The 25,806-nt window shown below is 45.7% G+C and overlaps 1 long non-coding RNA gene and 2 pseudogenes across 2 annotated transcripts in view; all 3 read left to right on the top strand.

Moving 5' to 3' along the window:
- Positions 1 to 1,608, top strand: part of LOC108528442 (uncharacterized) — a 26,288-nt gene extending 24,680 nt beyond the window's left edge. The window contains exon 3 of the long non-coding RNA XR_001885162.1: positions 1,493 to 1,608. This is a non-coding gene — a long non-coding RNA (uncharacterized LOC108528442). The remainder of the gene's footprint in view (positions 1 to 1,492) is intronic.
- A 2,955-nt stretch (positions 1,609 to 4,563) lies between these two features.
- LOC108528433 (HLA class I histocompatibility antigen, B-38 alpha chain-like) lies at positions 4,564 to 8,430 on the top strand (annotated as a pseudogene). Its single transcript, XR_001885150.1, has 7 exons — positions 4,564 to 5,158; positions 5,289 to 6,077; positions 6,674 to 6,949; positions 7,052 to 7,168; positions 7,611 to 7,643; positions 7,786 to 7,833; positions 8,002 to 8,430. The product of XR_001885150.1 is annotated as an HLA class I histocompatibility antigen, B-38 alpha chain-like (transcript).
- A 2,436-nt stretch (positions 8,431 to 10,866) lies between these two features.
- LOC108528406 (class I histocompatibility antigen, B alpha chain-like) lies at positions 10,867 to 16,896 on the top strand (annotated as a pseudogene).
- The last annotated feature ends 8,910 nt before the right edge of the window (positions 16,897 to 25,806 follow it).

Below are 25,806 nucleotides of genomic sequence, written 5' to 3'. Positions count from 1 at the left end.
ACACACACACACACATATACACACACACATATATATATATATATATATATATACACACACACACATTTATTGCACAAATCTTTAAAGAAATACAAAAGAATAAAAATCACAGGTTCAGGATGGAGTCTCCTTCTGGGGAAAGTGAATGGGCAGCAGCCCAGGGGCGCTTTACAGGTTCTGTGTTTTACACCAGTGCTGGGCACCCTGGTAGTTACTTGATTGTAATTCCTAAACAGAGTTTTCCAAATTAAAATATACCTGTTTTTTATAGAAATTAAAGAGAAAAGAATTTCAAAGTTCACTACAAGGATCCTTAACAAGAACTACTTACATTTGAAGAAAACCACAGGGAATTGTAAGGAGCCATGTGACAGAGAGTACCAGGATGCCATGAAAATGGCCTTGGCTACAAATAGGCCATTTGATCCTTGACTTACTGGCATCTCTCTAGATTTTCAAGTATACAATGTTCAATTTGCTGTGCAAGGTAATTCCACCTTGCAAAGGATCTGATGTTACATTTTACCACACATAAAACTGAATTAAACTTTTACAGAATTGGAAATGCACATCATTCATCAAAACAAATGAAACAAGAAAAGAGTAGGAAGGAATACCCAGTGATGGAATAGCAAATATGAATGGAAAACAGAATAGGACTGCTAAAAAGAAAAAAAAAATTGGAAGCACATAAGAGTGCTATATGGAATCATAGTGGTGTCCAAATCACTTCTATCGCATCTCATTGAATACCACAACAAAAGATGTTAAGTTTATTATAGAATGCCCACTGAATAGCCAGTTTTTGGGGAAAAAAAAACAAAAAAAACTTGTTTCTCAATTCGAGCTAACCATTTCGGGCTACGGCATCAAACCAAAGTTATTGGCATCGTGTTAAGCTAGATGGGCTGAATAAAGTATGAGATTCACGTTTTTGTAAGTGAAAAATGATTTGATTAGGCAATTTTTTTCTAAGTGAATGCAACTTTATTAGAGAAGTAAAGAAACAAAAGAACAGCTACTCCATAGAGCAGAGTTTCTTTCTTTCTTTTTTTTTTTTTAAGTGCAGGCAAATGTTTAGTGAAGATGATATTTCAATAAGAAAATTGGTGCTTGGGGCATATTTCCACTAAATTTGAGACATCTTAGACAAAACAAAGACTTATTTGCAAGGCGTTAGTTTTAAGGGACTGAAGTCTTGGANTTATAGCAGTGTGAGAATGGACTAATACAACTTCTAACTTATAGAATAATGCTGACATAACAGTTTGTGACGTTGGGTGTAGAACATAAAACTCACTGCAGCTTCCACCTTCTCTCTCTCTCTGTCTCTGGGATCATGAGCTCTGGGGGAATCCAGCTGCTGTGCCATAAGCAGCCCTGCAGGAAGGTCCATGTGACTGAGAACTGAGGCCTTCTGGGACTAGATAACAAGGAACTAGGCCTTTTCCAACAGCCATGTGACTGATCCATCTTTCTTGTGAATCCTCAGCCCCAGTGAAGCCCTCAGATGATGCAGCCCTTGACTGACAACTGGACTGCAACCTTGTGAGAGGTCCTGAGCCAGAAGCACTCAGGGAAACTTCTCCTGGATTCCTGACCATTGGAAACTGTGGGAGATGATGAATATTTGTTGTTTTGAGTTAAGTGTTACATAATTTGTTACTCAATCGTAAATAAATAATACATTTTCACAAGAGAGGATGTATTATTACATGTTAAATTGCATTTGCTCCAAATGTATCATCATTATCATTATTATTTTCGAGACAAGGTCTCACTTTGTAACCCAGGCTGGAGTGTGGTGGCATGATCACCATGCACTGCAGTGTCGACCTCCTGGGCTCAAGGGACCCTCTGATCTCAGCCTCCTGAGTAGCTGGGACTACAGGAATGAACCACCATGCCTGACTAATTTTCTAATATTTTGTAGAGATGGGGTTTTGCCCAGGCTGATCGTGAACTTCTGGAGTCAACAAATCTGCCTTCCTCTGCCTTCCACAGTGCTAGGATAGCAGGCGTGAGCCACCACATATGGCCTAAAGTAATTATAAGATATTAAACATGTAATTTAGTTTTAAAAGGTAAGGAGAATTTCCATGGCCAAAGAGGATGTAGTTTAATATCGTTCACAATGATCACTTTACTTGAACTTCAATTTCCTACTGTGTCTCAATTAAACAGAAAAGGAAGATCCAGCCCTTGCTGGGCTGATTCTATGATGGCCCCAACATCCAGCTCCTGGTCATTCACCTTTCCCCAGTGATTCAACCAACTCTAATGTAGGTGCTGCTGTGAAGGGATTTAGCAGATATAAATAAGGGGCTCAATTAGTTGACTTTAGGCTGGGTTTCTCCTGCTTGGACTGTCCTAATCAGGTGAGCCCTTGAAAGGACTGGGTTCTTCCTGAGCATAGAGAAACACTGTGAGAGGGATTCAGCATGAGGGGTTTCCTCCACCATGGGCTTTGAAAATGAAGGGGCTTTGGGCCAGGTGCAGTGGTTCACGCTTGTAATCCCAGTACTTTGGGAGGCTGAGGCAGGCGGATCAAGAGGTCAGGAGATCGAGGCCATCCTGGCTAACACGGTGAAACCCTGTCTCTACTAAAAATACAAAAAAAAAAAAAAATTAGCCGAGCGTAGTGGCGGGCGCCTGTAGTCCCAGCTACTTGGGAGGGTGAGACAGGAGAATGGTGTGAACCAGGGAGGTGGAGCTTGCAGTGAGCTGAGATTGCACCACTGCACTCCAGCCTGGGCTACAGAGCGAGACTCTGCCAAAAAAAAAAAAAAGGGGGGGGGGGCGCTGTGTAGGAAAGAACGCTGGTGAGCACCAGGAATTGAGCACAGCCCTCCCCGTTCTCTATATTGACAACCAGCAAGGAACAGGGACTTGAGTCTTACAACTGTAAGAAACTGCATTCTGCCACCTCTCTATGAACCTGAAGGAGGATTCAAAATGAAAACACAGCTTTTGGAAGCCCAGAACAGAGATTCTCTCCACATCTTGCCCAGATTTCTGACCAATGAACTAGAAGCAGATAAATGGGTGTTGTTTTGCCAAGGGTGGTAGTGCATGAATGAATTGATGAATTGCTATGCACACTAGTTACATAAAATAAAATCTTTCTGAACTTTTTCAGTGTTTCACACTTCATAATTATCTGGGATGCAATATAATACACTCATATTTCATTCATGAAGTCAATAAAAATTAATTTAGTGCCTATGATGAACCAGGTATCCCTTCATATGCTCACCTGCCTGACACTCCAGAAGTTTCACAAGACCGAAGTGGAGACACTGGAGTGTTTTAAGTGGAGAAATGACACACTCTGACTGACAGGAGCAGGACCACTGTGAAGACAACAGTCACGCAGCAGGTCATGGGACAGTGCTAGTGTCACAATTCACAAGTGACAGTGCGGTGGGGACTAAGGGGAGAGGAATGTCTGAAGAACGAGAGGAACTGAAGGAAGGGCTGGAGAAGCAGGCGCTGAGGAAAAGGACCAGAGGAAAGAATTCGAAAGCAGCAGAATTCTTAGGTTTCAATACATTGTTTCATGGATTTTAATATATCCATCTACAGAGCCTAGCAGGGTGTCCTTGGCAGTTGGCCTTTAATACCTTATGTGGGTCTGCCTAAAAACTAATTGTTTTATGTTAATCAGGTTTTAAAATACTAAGTGTTCCTATAAAATATACACACGCGGTGGCTCAAGCCTGTAATCCCAGCACTTTGGGAAGGCCGAGATGGGCGGATCACGAGGTCAGGAGATCGAGACCATCCTGGCTAAATACAGTGAAACCGCCGTCTCTACTAAAAAATACAAAAAATACTAGCCGGGGGAGGTGGCCGGCGCCTGTAGTCCAGCTACTCTGGAGCTGAGGCAGGAGAATGGCGTAAACCCGGGGAGGCGGAGTTTGCAGTGAGCTGAGATCCTGGCCACTGCACTCCACCGGGGCGAACAGACCGAGACTCCGTATCAAAAAAAAAAAAATATATATATATATATATATACACATACACACAACACTTAGAAATGGATACTTCCTAAAAACAGGCAGTGCATGAGCACTGGTGAGGGGCACTGTGACTGCACTGAACAGTTGCAACTGTGAGGTGAATAGTCTGTACTGTTTGCGGACATATAGTCTGCAAACTATATGTCTCCTGGTTGCAACATATAGTAACACAGTGTGCTAGTTTATACTGAGGAAATATCCTGGACTCACACAGAAACTCAGAGCTATGGAATGATGGTACATTTAAAATACGACAAGTGGGAGTCACAGATACATTGTTTGCGAAAGTGAAATTTAGGAGCTTTGTGAGTCCTGTTGTAACGCTTTTGGACACATTTATAAATCAAGGGGCCAAAGTCACATTTTTTACCGATTAGATTCCTGATCGTTCGGGGGTTACCAAGATTCTACTACCCAATGTATTTAATAAACAAACAGCAAACTGATCTTTATTCTGTCTCACGCACTCAGGCGCAACTTTTCCAGATTTTAAAAAAAACAACCACCAAAATAAAAAAAAAGTCTCTATACCTTCATTCCCAGAGTAAGCTCAGTCTCTGGCACCAAGCTCCGTGGGGTGAGTTTTCTTCTAGAAGAGTCCAAGGGGACAGGTAAGGAGTGGGAGGCAGGGAGTCCAGTTCAGGGATGGAGATTCCGGGATGAAAAGTGAAGGGAGAGGAACGGGGCCCATGCCCAGGGGTTCTCCCTGGTTTCTCAGACAGCTCCTGGGCCAAGACTCAGGGAGACATTGAGACAGCGGTTGGCACAAGAGGAGCGGTGTCAGGGCGAAGTCCCAGGGCCCCAGGTGTGGCTCTCAGGGTCTCAGGCCCCGAAGGCGGTGTATGGATTAGGGAGTCCCAGCGTTGGGGATTCCCCATCTCCGCAGTTTCTCTTCGTCTGACAACCTGCGTCGTGTCCTTCTTCCGGAATACTCACGACGGGGACCCAGTTCTCACTCCCATTGGGTGTCGGGTTTCTAGAGATGCCAATCAGCGTCGCCACAGTCCCGGTTCTAAAGTCCCCACTCACCCACCAGGACTCAGATTCTCCGCAGACGCCGAGGATGGCGGTCATGGCGCCCCGAACCCTCCTCCTGGTGCTCTCAGGGGCCCTGGCCCTGACCCAGACCCGGGCGGGTGAGTGCGCGGTCGGGAGGGAAACGGCCTCCTCGGGAAGCAGCGAGGGGCCCGCCCGGCGGGGGCGCAGGACCCGGGGAGCCGCGCAGGGAGGAGGGTCGGGCGGGTCTCAGCCTCTCCTCGCCCCCAGGCTCTCACTCCATGAGGTATTTCTACACCGCCGTGTCCCGGCCCGGCCGCGCGGAGCCCTACTTCTTCGCCGTGGGCTACGTGGACGACACGCAGTTCGTGCGGTTCGACAGCGACGCCGAGAGTCCCAGGATGGAGCCGCGGGCGCCATGGGTGGAGCAGGAGGGTCCAGAGTATTGGGACCAGGAGACACAGAACATGAAGACCGCGACACAGACCTACCGAGGGAACCTGCGGACCCTGCTCCGCTACTACAACCAGAGCCAGGGCGGTGAGTGACCCCGGCCCGGGGAGCAGGTCACGACCCCTCCCCATTCCCCACGGACGGCCCGGGTGGCCCCGAGTCTCTGGGTCCCAGATCCACCCCGAAGCCGCGGGACCCCGAGACCCTTGACCCGGGAGAGCCCCAGGCCCCTTTGCCCGATTTCCTTTTTCGTTTAGGCCAAAATCCCCGCGGGTTGGGCGGGGCGGGGCGGGGCTCCGGGGACTGGACTGACCGCGGGGGCGGGGCCAGGGTCTCACACCATCCAGGAGATGTACGGCTGCGACCTGGGGCCCGACGGGCGCCTCCTCCGCGGGTATGAACAGTTCGCCTACGACGGCAGGGATTACATCGCCCTGAACGAGGACCTGCGCTCCTGGACGGCCGCGGACATGGCGGCTCAGAACACCCAGCGGAAGTGGGAGGCGGCCCGTGCGGCGGAGCAGCACAGAACCTACCTGGAGGGGACGTGCGTGGAGTGGCTCCGCAGATACCTGGAGAACGGGAAGGAGACGCTGCAGCGCGCGGGTACCAGGGGCCACAGGGCGCCTCCCTGATCGCCTGTAGATCTCCCGGGCTGGCCTCCCACAAGGAGGGGAGACAAATGGGACCAACACTAGAATATCGCCCTCCCTCTGGTCCTGAGGGAGAGGAATCCTCCTGGGTTTCCAGATCCTGTACCAGAGAGTGACTCTGAGGTTCCACCCTGCTCTCTGACACAATTAAAGATAAAATCTCTGAGGGAATGAAGGGAAGACGATCCCTCGAATACTGATCAGGGATTCCGTTTGACACCGGCAGCAGCCTTGGGCCCTGTGACTTTTCCTCTCAGGCCCTGTTCTCTGCTTCACACTCAATGCGTGTGGGGGTCTGAGTCCAGCTCCTCTGAGTCCCTCAGCCTCCACTCAGGTCAGGACCAGAAGTCAGTGTTCCTTCCTCAGGGAATAGAATTTTCCACGGAATAGGAGATTATCCCAGGTGCCTGTGTCCAGGATGGTGTCTGGGTTCTGGGCTCCCTTCCCCACCCCAGGTGTCCTGTCCATTCTCAAGATGGCCACATGCGTGCTGGTGGAGTGTCCCATGACAGATGCAAAATGCCTGAATTTTCTGACTCTTCCCATCAGACCCCCCCAAGACATATGTGACCCACCACCCCGTCTCTGACCATGAGGCCACCCTGAGGTGCTGGGCCCTGGGCTACTACCCTGCGGGGATCACACTGACCTGGCAGCGGGATGGAGAGGAACAAACTGAGGACACAGAGCTCGTGGAGACCAGGCCTACAGGGGATGGAACCTTCCAGAAGTGGGCGGCTGTGGTGGTGCCTTCTGGAGAGGAGCAGAGATACACCTGTCATGTGCAGCATGAGGGTCTGCCCAAGCCCCTCACCTTGAGATGGGGTAAAGAGGGAGATGGGGGTGTCATGTCTTTTAGGGAAAGCTGGAGCCTCTCTAGAGATCTTTAGCAGGGTCAGGACCCCTCACCTTCCCCTTTTTTCCCAGAGCCGTTTTTCCAGTCCACCATCCCCATCGTAGGCATCATTGCTGGCCTGGTTCTGCTTGGAACTGTGGTCGCTGGAGCTGTGGTTGCTGCTGTGATGTGCAGGAGGAAGAGCTCAGGTGAGGAAGGGGTGAGGAGTGGGGTCTGGGATTTCTTGTCTCACTGAGGGTTTCAAGCCCCAGGTAGAAGTGTACCCTGTCTGGTTACTGGGAAGCACCATCCACATTCATGGGCCGACCCAGCCTGGGCCCTGTGTGCCAGCACCTACTCTTTTGTAAAGCACCTGTTAAAATGAAGGACAGATTTATCACCTTGATTATGGTGATGGGACCTGATCCCAGCAGTCACAAGTCACAGGGGAAGGTCCCTGCTGAGGACAGACCTCAGGAGGGCAGTTGGTCCAGGACCCACACCTGCTTTCTTCATGTTTCCTGATCCCGCCCTGGGTCTGCAATCACACATTTCTGGAAACTTCTCTGGGGTCCAAGACTAGGAGATTCCTCTAGGACCTTATGGCCCTGACTCCTTTCTGATATCTCACAGGACATTTTCTTCCCATAGATAGATAAGGCGGGAGCGACTCTCAGGCTGCAAGTAAGTATGAAGGAGGCTGATCCCTGAGATCCTTGGGATATTGTGGTTGGGAGCCCATGGGGGAGCTCACCCAGCCCAGAGTTCCTCCTCTAGCCACATCTCCAGAGGGATCTGACTGGGTCCTGTTTTTGTTCTACTCCAGGCAGTGACAGTGCCCAAGGTTCTGATGTGTCTCTCACGGCTTGTAAAGGTGAGACCCTGGGGGGCCTGATGTGTGTGGAGTGTTGGGGGGAACAGTGGACGCAGCTGTGCTATGGGGTTTCTTTGACTTGGATGTATTGAGCATGTGATGGGCTGTTTAAAGTGTCACTCCTCACTGTGATGGGTGTGAATTTTTTCATGAATATTTTTTCTATAGTGTGAGACAGCTGCCTTGTGTGGGATTGAGAGGCAAGATTTGTTCACGCCTTCTCTTTGTGACTTGAAGAACCCTGACTTTCTTTCTGCAAAGGCACCTGAATGTGTCTGTGTTCCTGCAGGCATAATGTGAGGAGGTGGGGAGACCACCCCACCCCCGTGTCCACTATGACCCTCTTCCCCACACTGACCTGTGTTCCCTCTCCATTTATCTTTCCTGTTCCAGGGAGGTTGGGCTGGGATGTCTCTATCTCTGTCTCAACTTCATGGTGCACTGAGCTGTAACTTCTTCCTTCCCTATTAAAATTAGAACCTGAGTATAAATTTACTTTTTCGAATTCTTGCCATGAGAGGTTGATGTGTTAATTAAAGGAGGAGATTCCTGAAATTTGAGAGACAAAATAAATGGAAGACATGAGAACCTTTCAGAGTCCACGTGTTTCTTATGCTGATTTGTTGCAGGGGAGGAGAGTAGATGGGGCTGTGCCCAGTTTGTGTTCCAGCCACCACGGGCTTTATGTGGTCACTGCTTGGCAGAGTCATCTTTGCTCCTTTATTGTCCTTGGCCCTTCAATAGAACCTTGTCCCACCAAGACCTGTGATCACAGGGAGTTGGATGTCACCTAGGGCAGTCCCTGCATACAAATCTCCTTGTGGTATCAAGAGATAAATTTTCAGACCTGTTCAGATCTTGCCGTCCTCCCAGGGCTCTTTCCTGGATTGTATTTTCCATCTTGTCTCCAATCGTTTTAAAGGAACCGGATTCTGAAATTTGCAGAGGAAGGGTCTCCTAGTTTCTCATCACAGGTAACTTTCTGTTGGAGCTCCTCTTCTGCTCTCCTACTCTTCTTCCTGCCCTGAGTTGTAGTAATCCTAGCGCTGGCTCCAATCCAAACTCATGGATGTATAAAGCAGAGTCTAATTTAGATTCATATGTGGTTGAAAAATTGTACCCATAAGGCTAGGGTTATTGTTCCGAAGAGAAAAATATGGTTGCGTGCTGCAGTGTGCAGGAGGGTTGGTGTGGGAAGAGGGTGAAAGAAGGGAGGACGCACAAGCAGCCCTGGTGAGAAAAGCACTGGCGTCATTGATGTCCACGTGAAGTGATGTTGTTCTTTAGCTGCCACAGAACAGCATTTGCCCTGAGGCTACATTAATAAAGATACTGCCTTTAGAATAGAGAGATGTTCTACGGTGATCATTCATTCAACTGACATTTGTTGTCTGCTAGGGATATGACTGCTTTTGCATTTAGAAAGCATCATTAAAGTAAAAACAGAAAAATTTCTGGCGTTGTGGTGCATACATTCTAGATGCAAGCTTGTCCAACCCACGGCTCGTGGGCTGAATGTGGGCCAGGACAGTTTTGAATGTGAGGAGTTTTTGATTCTCTGTGGCGGACCTGAGACCTGGAGTGGGTGCACCCGCCTCCCTCAGGATCAGGAGTGAATGCTTTAGGAACCCTCCTTTGCAGTGACCTGCAAAAGGTAGAGGGTACAGTTACTGTGAGAACCCAGAGTAGCAGCCGAGGGGGCTCGGCCCTCAAGGAGTTGTGGGGAAGGTTAATAAAAAGTGGTGTCCCAGGGTCAGATCAGATGGGCAGCCAGGGAGGGCACGGCTTCATATCTGTGATGAGAATGCAAGAATTGAGGGGCAGGAGGCCGAGGGTGTTTGACCAAATACAAAGTCATGATTCCAGTCTCAATTCCTAGACTTCAGCCAAGCTTCAGATTCAGAATCCACAGTGGGGCTTAAGGAGGCCAGGAAATAAACCTGGACACACTATGGCCCACAGTGGGACCACTGGGTCCATAAACCCAGTCCTGGTTATCTCCCCATTCCCCACATGCATAATTGGCCTTCATACACTAGCAACTTTGGTCACCCCCACACTGCGTCCCTAGCCTGGAGAGTAAGGGCTCTCATTGTGCTGAAGCCCAAAGGGAATCCTCTAAAACTTCCCTCGTCCCAGCCTAGCCAGAAGCAATATTGTGCCCCAGGTGGGACTTGTGGAGGGTACTGCAGGTATTGTAGGGGTAGCACTGCCATTAGAGATCTGAAGGATGGGGTAATGTTGGGGTTGCCTGTTATCTCCATATAATTCAGCAATCTGTCCCTGAAGAAGCCTGATATGGATCAAGAATGAATGGAATTACTCCAGACTTGACCAAATAGGAGCCCTGATTGCAGCTGGATATCACTACTTGGGGAGATTGATAATGCCTCAGGCACATGGCAGGCAGCCATGCATTTGGTGAGTGCATTCTTTCCATTCCATTTAGAAAATGGATATGGAATGATTCACATTCACATGGGATTTTTAATACATTTATTGATAGCTTGCCTCAGGGCTACCTTAACTACTCAACCTTCTATAAATATCACCTTCAGAGATCTGGAAAAATCAGATATCTCACAGAATACTAAATCTGTTCATTTCATTGGCAATATCACATAAATCAAGATGGATGAGCAAGAAGAGGAGAGTACACTGAATTCCTTGGCAAAACATGTGCACTACAGAAGGTGAAGATAAACCTTAGAGAGTTTCAAGAGTGGCCACTACAGTGAAGTATTATGGGTCCAGTGATTACAGGCATGCAGGGCTCTCCCCTGCAAAGTAAAAGACACACTTTCATCTTGCATCCTCACCAGAAGGAAGGAAGCACACTACCTGGTGATCCTGTCTGCGTTCTGGCAACACCACATTCCACATCTAAGTATATTGCTTTGGCCCACTCTCTGGGTAAAATAGGAGGCTAGCTTTGAGTGGGGCCTGGACAAGAAAGGGCTGCAGCAGACCCAGGCTGTGGTGCAGTCAGTCACCATCCCTCAGATCCTTGGTGCTGGGGGTGACAGGGAAAGGATGGAGCTCATCCAAGCAGCTGAGATCAAGTGAGCTGAGATTGTGCCCCTGCACTCCAGCCTGGGCAGCAAGAGCAAAACTCCATCTAAAAAAAAAATAATAATAAAAATAAAAAAGACAACTAAATGGAAAAGCAGCCTCCTGCATCAGAGATAACACTCTTACACATAACGTGCATCACAGAAGAATACATAGAGTGTGAGTTCTCTGTATGTGGAAGTTAAAAAAACAGGTCAAACTGTGATTTGGGTATATATATATACTTATTGTAAACATCTTTAGTGACAATGCAAAGGAATAGTAAATACAAGACTCAAGATATGGGTTCCTTTTGGGGGATAGGATTTGACAACAGTCTAGGGTGGCTTTATAGGTTCTGTTTCTTATGCCAGGAGGGGATGCCCAGGTAGTTAGCTACTTGATCTTAAAACTTTACTTATTTATTTATTTTGAGTCTTGCTCTTGTTGCCTAGGCTGGAGTGCAGTGGCACAATCTCAGCTCACTGCAACCTCTGCCTCCTGGATTAAAGGGATTTTCCTGCCTCAGCATCCCAAGTAGCTGGGATTACAGGCACACACCACCACTCCTGGCTAATTTTTCTATTTTTGGTAGAGACGGGTTTCACCATGTTGACCAGGATGCTCTCAAACTCCTGACCTCAGATGATCCACCGACTTCAGCCTATGAAATTGCTGAGATTACAGGTATGAACCACCGCTCCTGGCCCACACACACACAAAAAAGTGGCGTTTTTCAAAAGCCACCTTGTGTGCCTTTCCTGATTGATTATTTGGAAATGAAAGGAGAAGCGGCGGCGGCTGGCTCAAGGGAAAACAAACAAAAAAGGGCCTGTAATCCAGCACTGTTGCGGCAGGCCGAGACGGCGCGGATCACGAGTCAGGACGATCGAGACCCCAATCCTTTTTGGCCTAACACGCGTGAAATGTCTCTACTAAAAATACAAAACAAAACTATCCGGGGCGAGAGTGGCCGGGCACTGCTGTCCCAGCTACTCGGGGAGGCTGAGGCCAGGAGACATGACTGTCGAACCCAGGAGGTGGAGCCTGTGCAGTGAAGCTGAGATCCGGGGCCACTGCTACTCCAGCCTGGGCCGACAGAGCGAGACTCCGTCTCAAAAAAAAAAAAAAAAAAAAAAGAATAATTAGTCAGATACAAGAAGTATTTGATTTACAAAATCCTGAAACAATAATGTTAATTTGACTGTTAACATGCATATAAATTCTTTGATTCTTCTCCTTTCCAGAGGTGCAGCTTCATTCCCTCCCTGTGAGTGTGGCCTGGACTTAATGCCTCACTTCTAACTGATAGAGTAGTGCTGACATAATAATCTGTGACTCTGGGCGTAGAACACCAGACTCACTGCAGCTTCTAACTTGGTTCTCTTTTTCTCTGGGATCATGAGCCCTGGGGGAAGCTGGCTGCTGGTGTCATAAGCAGGCCTGTGGAAAGGTCCATGTGACTAGGAGTGAGGCCTCCTGGGACCAGACAATAAGAACCTGAAGCCCCTTCCAACAGCCATGTGAGAGATTCTTGTGTCTTGTGAATCCCCAGGCCCATCTGAGCCCTCAGATGATTCAGCCCTGGATGACAACTAGACTGCAACTTGGTGAGAGGCCCTGAGTCCGAAGCTCACAGAGAAACCTCTCCTGGATTCCTGACCATTGGAAACTGTGAGAGGTGATAAATATTTGTTGATTTGAGCTGCTAAGTTTTAGGTGACTTGTCATTGAACTTTTTCATTTCCTCTAAATTCATAAGATATCAAACATGTCATTTGCTTTTAATATTTAAGAAAAATGTCCATGGCTATATGAGATATATTTTATTATCATTAACAGTGACCTATTTTTTGACCTCCAATTTGTATGTTCTATTTAAACACAAAAGGAAGATCCAAGCTATGCTAGGCTGATTTTATGATGACACCCCAATAACCACCCTTGGTTATTCACGTTACCCCAGTTACTCAGTTGACACTAATGCAGGTGCTGCTGTGAAGGGGTTTTGCAGATAGATTTCAGGTCCCCGGTCAGTTGACTTTAAGATGGGGATTATCCTGCTTGGACTGTCCTGATCAGGTAAGCTCTGAAAAGGACTGGGTTCTTCCTGAGAATAGAGACTCACAGTGTAGAGGAGTTCAGTGTGAGGGGTTTCCTCCACTGTGGACTTTGCAAATGGAGGGATCATGGGGAAAGAACACTGGTGGCCAATAGGAATTAGAAACTCTCCCCACTGTCTACTCTGATAGCCCGAAGGAAACAGGAATCTTAGTCCTACAATTGCGAGGAACCGAATTCTGCCAATGAGCTCTATATAAGCTTGGGGAAGAATCACAATCTTAAGATGAGGGTACAGCTTTGCGAAACCCTGAACAAAGAATCTGTCACACTAGGCCTGGATTTCTGATGAAGGAAATGTAGACAAATAAATGGGCGCTGTTTTAAGCCACTAAGTTTGTGGTAATTGGTTATGTACTAATAGAAAATTAATAAACAGATTCAACAGCTAAACATATGACGTGTTCTCCACTGGAATGAATTTATGAACTGATATGCACAGTAGCTGCATGAAACCAAATGTTCGCTAACTTGCTTTGCATTTTTCATTTTGTGATTTTGTGTGATGCAATTTTAACACAATCATATTTCATTCATTCATTCAACAAAAATTAACTTAGAGCCTACTATGTGGCAGATATGCTTTTATATTCTGTAGACACAACTTTGATCAAAACAACCCAAAGACCCTGTGCTTGTGCCTTCCATTCTAGAGGCTTCTTGAGAGTGAGATGGAGCCATTGGAGGGTATTAAGTGAATAAATGACACAATCTGACTCACATCAGCAGGACTGCTGACCATTGTGGGGAGAAGAGTCATGAGCAGCAGGAGAGGGGACAGAGCTAGGGCCACAATTCAGTAGTGAGAGGGTGGTAAATACTAAGGGGGAGAGGAGGGCCTGAGGGATGACAATGACAGAGAGAAGGGCTGGAGAAGCAGGAGGTGAGGTAAAGGAAGAGAGAGAAAGAATTCTAAAGCAGTGGAATTCTCAGATTTAAACATAGTGTTTTATAGATTTTTAATGCATTTATCCGCAGAACTTGGCACAGTGTTACTTGCACCTTGGTCTTTAATGCATTCTGTGGGACTGTGTAAAAACTAATTAACCCCCTGTGTTAAACAGGTTAAAAAAGAATACCAAGTGTCCCAATAAAACCTGCACATAGCTTAGATGTGAATAATTCATAAAAATAGGCAGGTGCATGGGTCAGCCACTGTGGCTTATGCCTGTAATACCAGCATTTTGGGAGGCTGAGGATTACTTGAGCCCAGGAGTTCAGGACCAGCCATAGCAACATAGGGACACCTTATCTCTAAAAATAATTTTTTGGAGAAATTAGCCAGGAGTGGTGGCACAAGCCTGTGGTGCCAGTTACTTGGGAGGCTGAGGGAGGAGTATTGGTCTCATGATCCCAGGAGGTCGAGGCTTCAGTGAGTCATGAGCGTGCCACTGTACTCCAGCCAGGGTAACAGAGTGACACCCTGCCTAGAAATAAATAAACAAAGGCAATTCATGAGCACTGGTGAAGGGCACTTTGGCTGCATTGAGCACTTGCAATTTTGAGGTGATTAAATTCTGTACAGGCTCCCGGTTGCAACATTGTGCTTTGTCTTGTGATGTCCTGGACTCGCACACACAAACTCAGGACTATGAAGTAAAGATAGCTTAAAAATACAACAGACCAGAGTCACAGATACATAGTCTGGGAAAGTAAAACTTAGCTTTGTGAGTGCTACCCACTGTAGCACAATCGGAGACCCACCCCGAGGCTGCGGGACCCGCGGAGACCCTTGACCCGACAGGAGCCCCAAGCGCCCATACCCGATTCTATTTTCAGTTCAGGCCCAAATCCCTGGGGGTTGTTCGGGGTAGAGGCGGGGCTCAGCGGCCTGGGCCGTCAGCGACCCCGGAACACGGTCTCACACCCTCCAATGGATACACAGCTGCGACCTGAACCCGAACTGGAGCCTCCTCCGCGAGTATGAACATAACCTCCGAGGGAGCCAGTTACCTAGTCCTAAACCAGGAACTGCGCTCTTGGACCCCAGAGGACAAGGCGGCTCAGATGCCCTGGCAGAGGAACATGCAGAGCTGCTGAAAACCTACCTGCAGAGAAGGTGGCCGGAGCGGCTCAACAAAGGTCTTAAGAATGGGAAGGAGACGCTGCAGTGCGCAGGTACCAGGGGCCACGGGGTGCCTCCCTGATCTCCTGCAGATCTCCTCAACCCACCTTCCAAAAGAAGGGGAGGAAAATGGGACCAAAGCTAAAACATCCCTCTTGCTCTTGCCCTGAGGAAAAAGATTCCTCCTGGGTTTCAGATCCTATACCAGAGAGTGACTGAGGGCTCGCCCTGCACTCTGGGACAATTAAGGAATGAAGTCTCTGAGGAAAAGGAGGGGAAGACAATCCCTGGAATACTGATCAGCTGTCCCCTTTGACCCCGCAGCAGCCTGGGGCACCAGGAATTTTCCTCTCAGCCTTTGTTATCTGCCTCACACTCAATGTGTATCTGTTGGTCTGATTCCAGCTCTTCTGAGTCCCTCGGCCTCCACTCAGGCCAGGGCCAGAAATCTCTGTTCCCGCCTCAGAGACTAGAACTTTCCAAGGAATAGGAGATTATCCTGGACACTGCCTGTGTCCAGGCTGGTGTCTGGGTTCTGTACTCCCTTCCCCACCCCGGGTGTCCCGCCCATTCTCAGGATGGTCATACGGGTGCTGCTGGCATGTCCCATGGGGAATGCAAAGTGCATGAATTTTTTTGACTCTTCCCCTCAGATGCCCCAAAGACACATGTGACCCACCACCCCATCTCAGACCATGAGGCCACCCTGAGGTGCTGGGCTCTGGGCTTCTACTCTGTGGAGATCACAATGACCCAACAGAGGAATGGAGAGGACCAAATTTAGGATGCACACTTCTGGGGACCAGACCTGCGGGGTACAGAACCTTCCAGAAGTAGGCAGCTGTGGTGGTGTCTTCTGGGGGGAAGTAGAGATACACATGACATGTGCAGCCTGAGGAGCTGCCAGAGCCCCTCACCCTGAAATGGGGTAAGGAGACGAATGAGGCGTCATGTCTCTTCCCAGGGTAAGCAGGAGTCCTTCTGGAGCCCTTCACCAGGGTCAGGGCTGAGGCATGAGGGTCAGGGCCCCTCACATTCGCCTTCTTTCTCAGGGCCATCCTCCCATCCCACATTCCCCATCATAGGCATCATTACTGTCCTGGTTGTTCTTGGTGCTGTTGTCCCCAGAGCTGTAGTCACTGCTGTGATGTGGAAGAATAAGAGCCCAGGTAGGAAAGAGTTGAGCTCCAAGTTTTCTTCTTCCATTGGTGGATTTCAAGCCCCACATGGAAGTTTTCCTGCCAGTTGTGAGGCACCATCTCTATGCACATTTACCCTGTTCAGATGCCCTGTCAACTCTTACTCTTTTGTAAAGCACCTGTGATATTGAAGGACAAATATATCACCTTGATCGTGGTCATGGGAACCTGACTCTCTGCAGTCACAAGTCAGGGGAAGTTCCCTGCTAAAGACAGACCTCAGGAGGACAACTGGTCCAGCTTCAACACATCCTCTTCCCTCAGGTTTCCTGATCCTGACCTGGGTCTGCAGTCACAGTTCTGGAAACTCCTCTGGGATCTCATGGCCCTGCCTCCTGCCTGGACTCTCACAGTTTGTTTTCTTTCCACAGATGGAAAAGGAGGCAGCCATGGTCAGGCTTCATGTAAGTGTGGTAGGGGTGGGAGAGTGATCCCTGAGATCCTTGGGATAGTGTAGACAGGAGCCCATGGGGGAGCTCACCCACCCCACAATTCCTTCTTTAGTCACATCACCTGTGGGCTCTGAACAGATTTTGTTTTTGTTCCACCCCGAACAGGAACAGTACCCAGGGCTCTGATGTGTCCCTCAAGGCTTGTAAAAGTGACACCTTAGAGGGCCTGAAGTGAAGGAGGAGTTGGGGTAGATGGGACACAACTGGGTTCTGGAGCTTCTTTGATTTGCAATTTTTCAATGTGTTGGGCTGTTCAGTGTCACCACTTACTATGACTGACTTGAATTTGTTCATGACTATTTTTTTTCTAAGACTTCCTTGTGAGGGACTGAGATGCAAGATTTGTTCATGGCTCCTCTTTGAGACTTCAAGGGCCTCTGGCTTCTCTTTCTGTCAAGGCATCTGAATGTGTCTGTGTCCCTGGTGACAGGTGAGATGCAGGGAGACCAGCCCACCCTCATGTCCACTATGACTCCTGATATCGTTTGGATCTCTGTCCCCACCCAAATCCCATGTCCACTTATAATCCCTAATGTTGGAGGTGGCGCCTGATGGGATGTGATTGGCTTATAGGGGTGGATCCTCCATGAATGGTTTAGAGCCATCTCTTCGATGCTGTTCTTGTGATAGTTCTCACAAGATCTTGTGTTTGAAAGTGTGTGGCACCTCCCTGCTCTCTCTCCCTCCTGCTCCAGGTAAGTCAGTCATGCCTGCTTCCCCTTAACCTTTCAGCATGCTTGAAAGTTTTCTGAGGCCCTCTCAAAAGTTAAGCAGATGCCAGAATCATACTCCTGTATAGCCTGCAGAACCATGAGCCAATTTAAACCTCTTTATAAATTACTAACTCTGTGGTAGTTTTTCATAAAAGTGTGAGAATCAACTAATTCAAAAAGTTGGCACCAGGATTTGCTTATTACTATAAAAGAAGCTGAAAATGTGAAAATGTGTTTGCAACTGGGTAACAGGCAGAAGTTGGAAGAATTTGGAAAGTTGACAAGACAAGAAAATGAGTGGAAATTTGGAACTTTGTAGAGATTTGTTAAGTTGTTGTGACCAAAATGCTGATAGTGATATGGACAATAGAGTCCAGACTGATGAGGTCTCAGATGGAGATGAGGAACTTCCTGGGGCCTAGAGTAAAGGTCACTTGTTATGCACTGGCAAAGAACTTGGATGCATGCTGCCCCCTCCCTAGGGATCTGTGGAACTTTAAACTTGAGAGTGATGATTAAGGGTATCTGACAAAAGAAATTTCTAAGCAGCATAGTATTCAAGATTTGGCCTGGCTGCTTGTAATAGCCTATGCACATATGTGTGAGCAAAGAAACCAGAACTGATATTTAAAGGAGAAATGTAATACACAGGACAATTCCTAGTGGAGCTGCAGCAGCAGGACCCCTGCCAGGACTACTAAATGGTAGAGCCACTGGCAATGTGCGACCTTAGCCTGGAAAAGCCATAGGCGTTCAGTTTTTACGCCTGAGAGCAGCTATATGGGTTATGTTCAGCAAAACCATAAATGTGGGGCTGCAAATGGCATTATGAGCCCAACACATGCACCAGCCAGTGTGCTCAGGATTCAAAATATAGAGTCAAAGGAGATTATTTTAGAGCTTTAAGTTTTTAATGTCTGCCATGATGAGTTTCAAGCTTGTGAGGAAACTGCATTCATTTCTTTTGGCCCATTTATACCTTTTGGAATGGAAATGTATAAGAAATGTCCCTTCCGTTCTTGTATTAATATTTTGGAAGTAAATAACATTTTTTTAAATTTTGTAGGCTCAAAGCTTTAAGAACTTACCTTGAATCTCAGACGAGACTCTGGAATTTTGAGTTGATGCTGGACAACCTAACACATTTGGGACAATTGGGAGAAAATTATTGTATTTTGCAATGTGAGAAGAACACGAGCTTTGGCTGACTAGGGACAGGATGCAGTGATATAAATATTTATCCCCTGATACCTCATGTTAAAATCTGATGCCCATTGTGGGACGTGGGGTCTAATGGGTGGTGTTTGGGTCATGGGGACCAATATTTTATGAACAGAGAGATACTGCCCTCTCTATGGAGTGAATGAATTGTTGTTCTATTATTTTCCATGAGAACTAGTTGTTAAAAAGAGCCTGGCAAATTCCTACTCTCTCTGTTCCTCTGTTACCATGTGATCTCTGCACATACCAGCTCCCCTTTGCCTTCTGCCATGAGTGGAAGCAGCCTGAGGCCCTCACTAAATGCTCAAACATTTCCAGCCATCAGAATCCTGAGCCACATGAACCTTGTTTATATAAATTAGTCAGTCTCAGACATTTCTTTATAGCAACACAATATGGAATAAGACAACTTTCTCATCATAGGTATGTGTCTCTGGCAGCCAGCCCCAGTTCTCAAGATATCCAGGATCTGCTCAGCCAAGAGTTTTCTCATCAGTACTCTAAAGACACTCTTATCACTCAAGAGTCTAAGGTTTTTAGAAGAAACCAGGGACAAAGACTAAATGTTTTTGTTATACTTCAGATTACCCACTTTTCTTTGACTACGTATCTTTTATAGGAAAAAGGATTATAACAGTAAAGAGGTATTGTCATATTATCAGAGTCTCCTTCAGTCATTCAAAATTAGAACAGTTCACCATCCTCTTGTAAGAATATGTCTCCCAGAATGACGTCACTCAGGTTTGCAGACACCACTCAATCTTACCAAGTTCCAAAAACAAGAATGGTCTCAGTGACATATGGCTTCATACTTTTAGGCATCCAGTATAACTGACCTAAGAGAAAACATCTGTCTTGCTCACACCATCTTTGAGGAGTTAAACTAATATTGAATTTTCCTCATTATATAACCCTTTGACTTATTCACTTACCCTCAGCCACTATTCCTCCCTCTGTCCCTTTATATCAGTCTTTTCCAGGTTTGGAAGTGACATTTGGTCTGTCTGCTGTGCTGGTCTAGACCGCAGGCAGCAGTAGTATTCTAAAATGTCTTCCCTAAATCTACTCTTGATCATAGAGGGTAGGTTACATAGGTAAGGATCTAGTGGGGGCTATCTGACCACCAGGCTATGTAGCTCTACTTACTGTTAATACTAACTTTGCCAGGTGAAATGAATGCTTGAGAATTCTTACATAAAGGTATAAAAATATAGTTATGGTTTTTGGCTTAGGGGTAATTCCTCTTTCTGGCACTTTTATTTACATCCCTATTCCTGATACCACGGCATCACATATAAAAAAGGAAATTTGAGGTGAAGTGTAGTCATTATTCCAGCATCCTCTCCCCTTAGGAAGAATTGTATGTATAATCATAACAGCAGTGTCCTGATCCATCAGGACAAAGAGAAGGAGCTATCTAGTGGAGTCACTCTTGCAGCTCCACCCATGTTGACAGTGAGTGCATTCATGGAGACATAAAAGCCAGTCCTTCATGTTTACATTGCCCAACAATTATTTTGGCAGTTTTTAGACAACCAATGTTTTAATTGACTATTTCAATTTTCTATCAAAGTTTCCTTCTGAGGTGGACATCTCCTTGTGCATTGTTGGCAGTTTGAGGCTGTAAAGTGTGCTTTCTTGTGTAAAGAAATGGAACTCAGCAGTCCAAATTTGTTCAATCTCTCCTTTTCTGGTTCTTTCACAGCCCTTGAAGTACTGACATCTTTCCCTGGTTGAGCATAGCGCAATCCAGAGTCAGTGACTTTCCTGTCAAGATCATTGGCAGCTCCTTTGGGGTTGTCAAAGGCATCAGTCTGGCTTGCCAGCTATGTATGATCAAAGCCTTCCCACTAGGGACTCTGTCACAGAGCCGTCTGCTGCCTCTGCCTGTTTTCTTGACCAACAGTCAAAACAGAGATTGTGAGAAATGAGATAAATTACCAAAATTGTGAACAAAAGAGAGATTATTACTAATGATCCTTAGGAAGTCAAAAAGCATTATAAGTGAACACTCTGAAAAACCTGAAGCCAATGAGTTAGACCACTTAGATAAAAAGGACAGATTATTAGAAAGATAGAAACTGCCAAAACTGACTAAAAAATAGCCAGAAAACCTGAACTGTACATTAAGTTAGTAATTTAAAAACCTTCTCAAAAAGAAATGCCAAAGCCGAGATATCTTCACTGGTGAATTCTATCAACTATTTTGAAAGCTCTTTCAGACAAGAAGAGTGGAGGGAAGATTTTCCAGTTCATTTACAGAACTGGCATTACCCTCATATCAAAGTCACAGCAAGACTCACAGGGAAAGAATACCACAGACCAGTATCACCAATAAACATAAGTGAAAACATCCTTAGCAAACATTGGCAGATGATACACCACCACATAAAAAGGAATTACACTCCATGACCAATGGGATTCATCCCAGAAATATAAGGTTGGATTAACATTTGAAAATCAACTCATGGAATGCACTGTATTAATGAAATAAAAGACATAATTATCTCAAAGTATGCAGAAGAAACTGTTGACAAAAGTGTTAACACCACTCATGTTCATAAGTTTCAACAAAATAGGAATGGAGGGGACCTTCCTCACTCTGATAAAGGGCATCTGTAAAAAACCCACAGCTAAAATCAAACTTAATGAAGAAAGATTGAAGACTGAATGCCTTCTCCTAAGATGGGGATCAATGCAAGGATGTCCAATCCCATCACTTCTATTTAACATTGTACTGGAGATTGTAGCCAGTGCAATAAGGCAGAAAATTAAAAATTAAAGGCATCCAGATAAAAAGGAAAACATAAAACTCTATTCACAGATAACATGACCTTGTCTGTAGAATTCACAGGCAGATAAAACACCTGCTAGCACTAAGCACTAAGAAATAAATCCAGAAGGCCCCATAAGGTATCAAATCAATATAAAAATTAATTATTAACATATTTCTCTATACAAGCAATGAAAATCTCACCTTTCCTATCACACTAGTTACAAAAAGAGCAAAATAGGAATAAATTTAGGAAGAGAGCAGTGTTTGTTCACTGAAAATAAAAAAAGATTCCTGAGAGAAATTAAAGGTCTAAATAAATGGAGAGATGCGAGTTGGAAAGCTCAATAATACTGTTAAGATGGCAGTTCTCCCGCAGTAGATCTATAGGTTCAACACAATCCCTATCAAAATCGCAGCAGGGATTTTATAGAAAATTGACAAAATAATCCTAAAAATGTATATGAAAATGCAGAGCATGCAGAAGAGCCAACACAAATTTGAAAAAAAAAATGGATTGTCATATAAAACTACAATAATCCAGACAGTGCNTTTTTTTTTGGGATGGAGTCTCACTCTGTTACCAGGCTGAAGTGCAGTGGTATGATCTCGGCTTACTGCATCCTCCACTTCCCGGGTTCAAGAGATTCTCCTGCCTCAACCTCCTGAGTAGCTGGGACTACAGGCGAGTACCACCACGCGCGGCTAATTTTTTGTGTTTTTAGTAGAAATGGGGTTTACTGCGTTAGCCAGGATGGTCTCGATCTTCTGACCTCGTGATCCAACTGTCTCAGCCTCCCAAAGTGTTGGGATTACAAGCGTGAGCCACCATGCCTGGCAAAACTGTACAATATCTAAAAGAAAATACAGGAGAAAATTTTTGTTACTTTGGGTAGTTAGGCAAAAGATTCTTAGATAAAATACCAAAAGCATGATCTACAAATAAAAAGAGAGAGAGAGAGAAATTGGACTTAGTTAAAATTTAAAACTCCAGCTCTCAAAAGATGTCGAGAAAATGAGAAGACAAGCCATAGACTGGGAGAAAATATTTCACAATTTATCACAAATTACATTTGTGATGAAGAACTTGTATCCAGAATGTGACAAGTTATTAAACTCAATATAAGAAGATGAGCAACTCGACTAAAAATGAGCAAAATACAGAAATATGTTCAACTGACTTTTACAAAGCACAATAGCAATTCAATGAAGGAAGGAGAGCTTTCCTAACAAACGGTGCCGGAGCAACTGGACAACCGCAGTGGAAAAATAAACTCAGCCCAAACCTCATGCTTTATACAAAAAATAACTCAGAATGAATCAAAAGCTTTAATGTAAAACACACAGTTAAAATTACAAACGTTGAGTCAGGCGTCGTGTCACAGGCCTGTACTCTCAGCTACCCAGGAGGCTGAGGTGGAGGATCCCTTGAGCCCAGGAGTTCAAGGACAGCCCAGGCAAGATTTTTTTTCTGAAATAAATAATAAATAAATTAAAAATTTTAAATTACAAATCTTCTAAGAAAAAGTCATCAGAACTAAGACTGGACAAGTAGTTCTTAGACATAACACCAAAAGTATGATCCATAAAAGAAAAAGTTAATAAATTGGATCTTATCAAAACTAAAAGCTGTTGCTCTGTGAGAGACCTGTGAAGAGCTAAAAAGACAAGCTACAGCATGAGAGAAAATATTTACAGACAACATATTCTGTAAAGACTGTATTCAGAATATATGAAGAAATTTAAAAACAACAGTAAAAAATGAAATCCAATTACAAAACAGGCAATGAGCAAGACATGAACAGACGTTTCACTGAAGAGGATAAACACCGGACTAATAAGCAGATGAAAAGATGCTCAACATCATTATTCAGTAGGAAAATACAAATTAAAACTGCAATGATGAGAATGGCTGATATACAAAATAAAGGTAACAACAGGTGCTGGCAAGGATGCAGAGAAACTGGGTCACTCTTATATTGCTGGTAGGGATGTATTTGAAAATGGTACAGCCACTCTGGAAATGGATATTGCAGTTTTCTTCAAACTGAACATGTAATTTACCATATGACTAGCAATTGCCCTCCTGGGCACTTATTTCAAATAAGGGAAAACTTAATGTTCATGAAAAACCTGTACACAAATACTCTTGCAGCTTTATTCATAATACCCCCAAACTCAAAATAATGCAATTGTCTTTCTGTGGGTGAGTGAGATCTGCTGTTTAAATTCATAACTGAGTCAAACAAGTGCCCTTTCTCAAGGCTACCATCCTGCTTATCTGTGCAATATGCGTGTTATGCATATTTCCCATTTTCAAACAAAGAATATTAAAGACATGTACTCAAGGATCAAAATTTAATGAACATAAATTTTTTACTGTTCCATCAAAGACATTCTTGAGTGGGAATGCAATTTGATGATACTGCCTTTGTTCTGCTGAGGTGCTGGGTGTGTTACCTACCATGGCATTTGCAGCATTAATGGAAAAGTGAACATAATGAAACAGGCAGATGGCATCTTGGTATTACTGTGAAAACAGATTTCCCTCCTGGACTCTCTGAAGGCAGCTCAGGGGACACACCTTCAAAATGGCAAAGATCAATTATGGTTCCTAGTGGGACACAACCCCTAGCCTATTCCAACTCAGCACTCTCTCTCTCTCTCTCTTTTTTCGCTCATTCTTCCAACTTGTAATTGTACAAATTTTCAAATGTGCCAAGAAGCTGAAAGAATAGTGCAGTAAAATTCAAGTTATCACTCTGACATATTTGATTAATATCTCTTTATATACATGAAAGCAGCATGTGGAATGCCAGGCAATAGAGACCCAGAAGGGTAAGGGTGGCTGGCAGTGGGTGTATAACAGAGGGGTTTCTTGTTGGGTACAATGTGTCTGTCTGCAGTGACGGATGCACTGAAGGCCCTGACTTTACTGCAACTCAATATAGCAGTGTAGCAAAACTGCACCTGTGCCCCATGAATATATACGAATCTAAAAATTGTAAAATAAAGTAATATCTCTTTTGTAGATACAGGTAGATCACCAGGTAGATATGTTGTCATACCGTGTGTCGTGTCGTGTCGTCGTGTGTCGGTGTCGTGTGTGCTGTGTGTGTAGAGAGAGACGGTAGCAGCGCATGCATGAGATTAAGAATTTTGTGCTGAGCCATTCTAAAGTAACTTAACAATAAACATGCTATGGACAAATGTCTGTTGTGACAACAAACCTGAATATAAACATGAACGAATATGCCTATAAACACATCTCTGGATAGTAGCTCATGAACAAATTCCCTTACCCCAGCTCCTTACGGTTACCTGTGAACACAGGCAGAGTCAGGGAACACGGACGCCAGCTGGTTCCCCGTCATCCTCAATGCCTCTGTCTCCTCCGCATCCACTCCTGCTGCACAGAGGTCCCATCCCTGTCCCTGCCTTGGTCTGTTTTACAGGTGCTCCCCTAACTCTCTGTGCCTCCACTGCCTTACCTGGGTGGAACTGAGGCTGCCCTGACCAAGAACAGCACCACCCACCTGTGCCCCCAAGACCAGAAGTTAGGAGGAACCACGCAACAGGGTCAGGAACTCTCCCACCTCCCCAGTCAGTCTGAACTGATGGCAGGAGATACTGATGCTTGCTTTACTCATCCTCATTCCCTGTTCATTTATTCTTCATTAATTCAATCCAATCTCCCCAGCAGTCACTTCACCCCAGAAGCTGACTGACCTTTACTCTTCATAATCAGGAAACCACAAAGCACTCTCCACCCCCTCCCTGATATCACCCTTCAGCTCTACATCATCACATGTGGGCTCTAACTCTGCAGGCAGGTGTCCCCCACAGGGTCAACCCCTGAACACTGGCCCCAGATGTCCCCCATCTCTTCCCAGCCCTTTCTGTATTGCTGTGAATCTGTCCCTCACTGAGAACTGACAGGGAGATGTGGGGGAGGAGGGGAGATTTCTTTGTGCTGTGTCAAGGCATCAAGACAGACCTCTCCTTCTCTCCTGAACCTCACACTCTAGCCCTTCCCAGACACTTGAAATAAAACTCAGACCGGAAATGTCTATTTAAGAGTCAGGACAATTACTTTTTCTAGACAAGTTTATCTTCCTTCTCAGGGCTCAGCCATGACTGTGGGTGACCAAACAACTGTTCACAAAGGGCAGTGATCTCTTCAATGCCAGTTTATGAATCCACACTTTGCCACCTGCAGAGGTGGAAAAAGGCACCTTAAACCACGATCCAATAGTTATTCCTGGCCTTTATTCCTCACACCCATCTGGACACTTGGAGAGTGTGGAGGGCACCCAGGGTGCATGGTGGCAGTAGAGGCCTTGGGAAAACTGGCCAGGACAAGGAATGCACCTCAGGT

The sequence above is a fragment of the Rhinopithecus bieti genome, unplaced genomic scaffold (assembly GCF_001698545.2).
Source record: "Rhinopithecus bieti isolate Rb0 unplaced genomic scaffold, ASM169854v2 scaffold_5150, whole genome shotgun sequence".
In the NCBI taxonomy this organism is placed as follows: Eukaryota; Metazoa; Chordata; class Mammalia; order Primates; family Cercopithecidae; genus Rhinopithecus; species Rhinopithecus bieti.
This window is presented reverse-complemented; position numbering and strand designations above follow the sequence as displayed.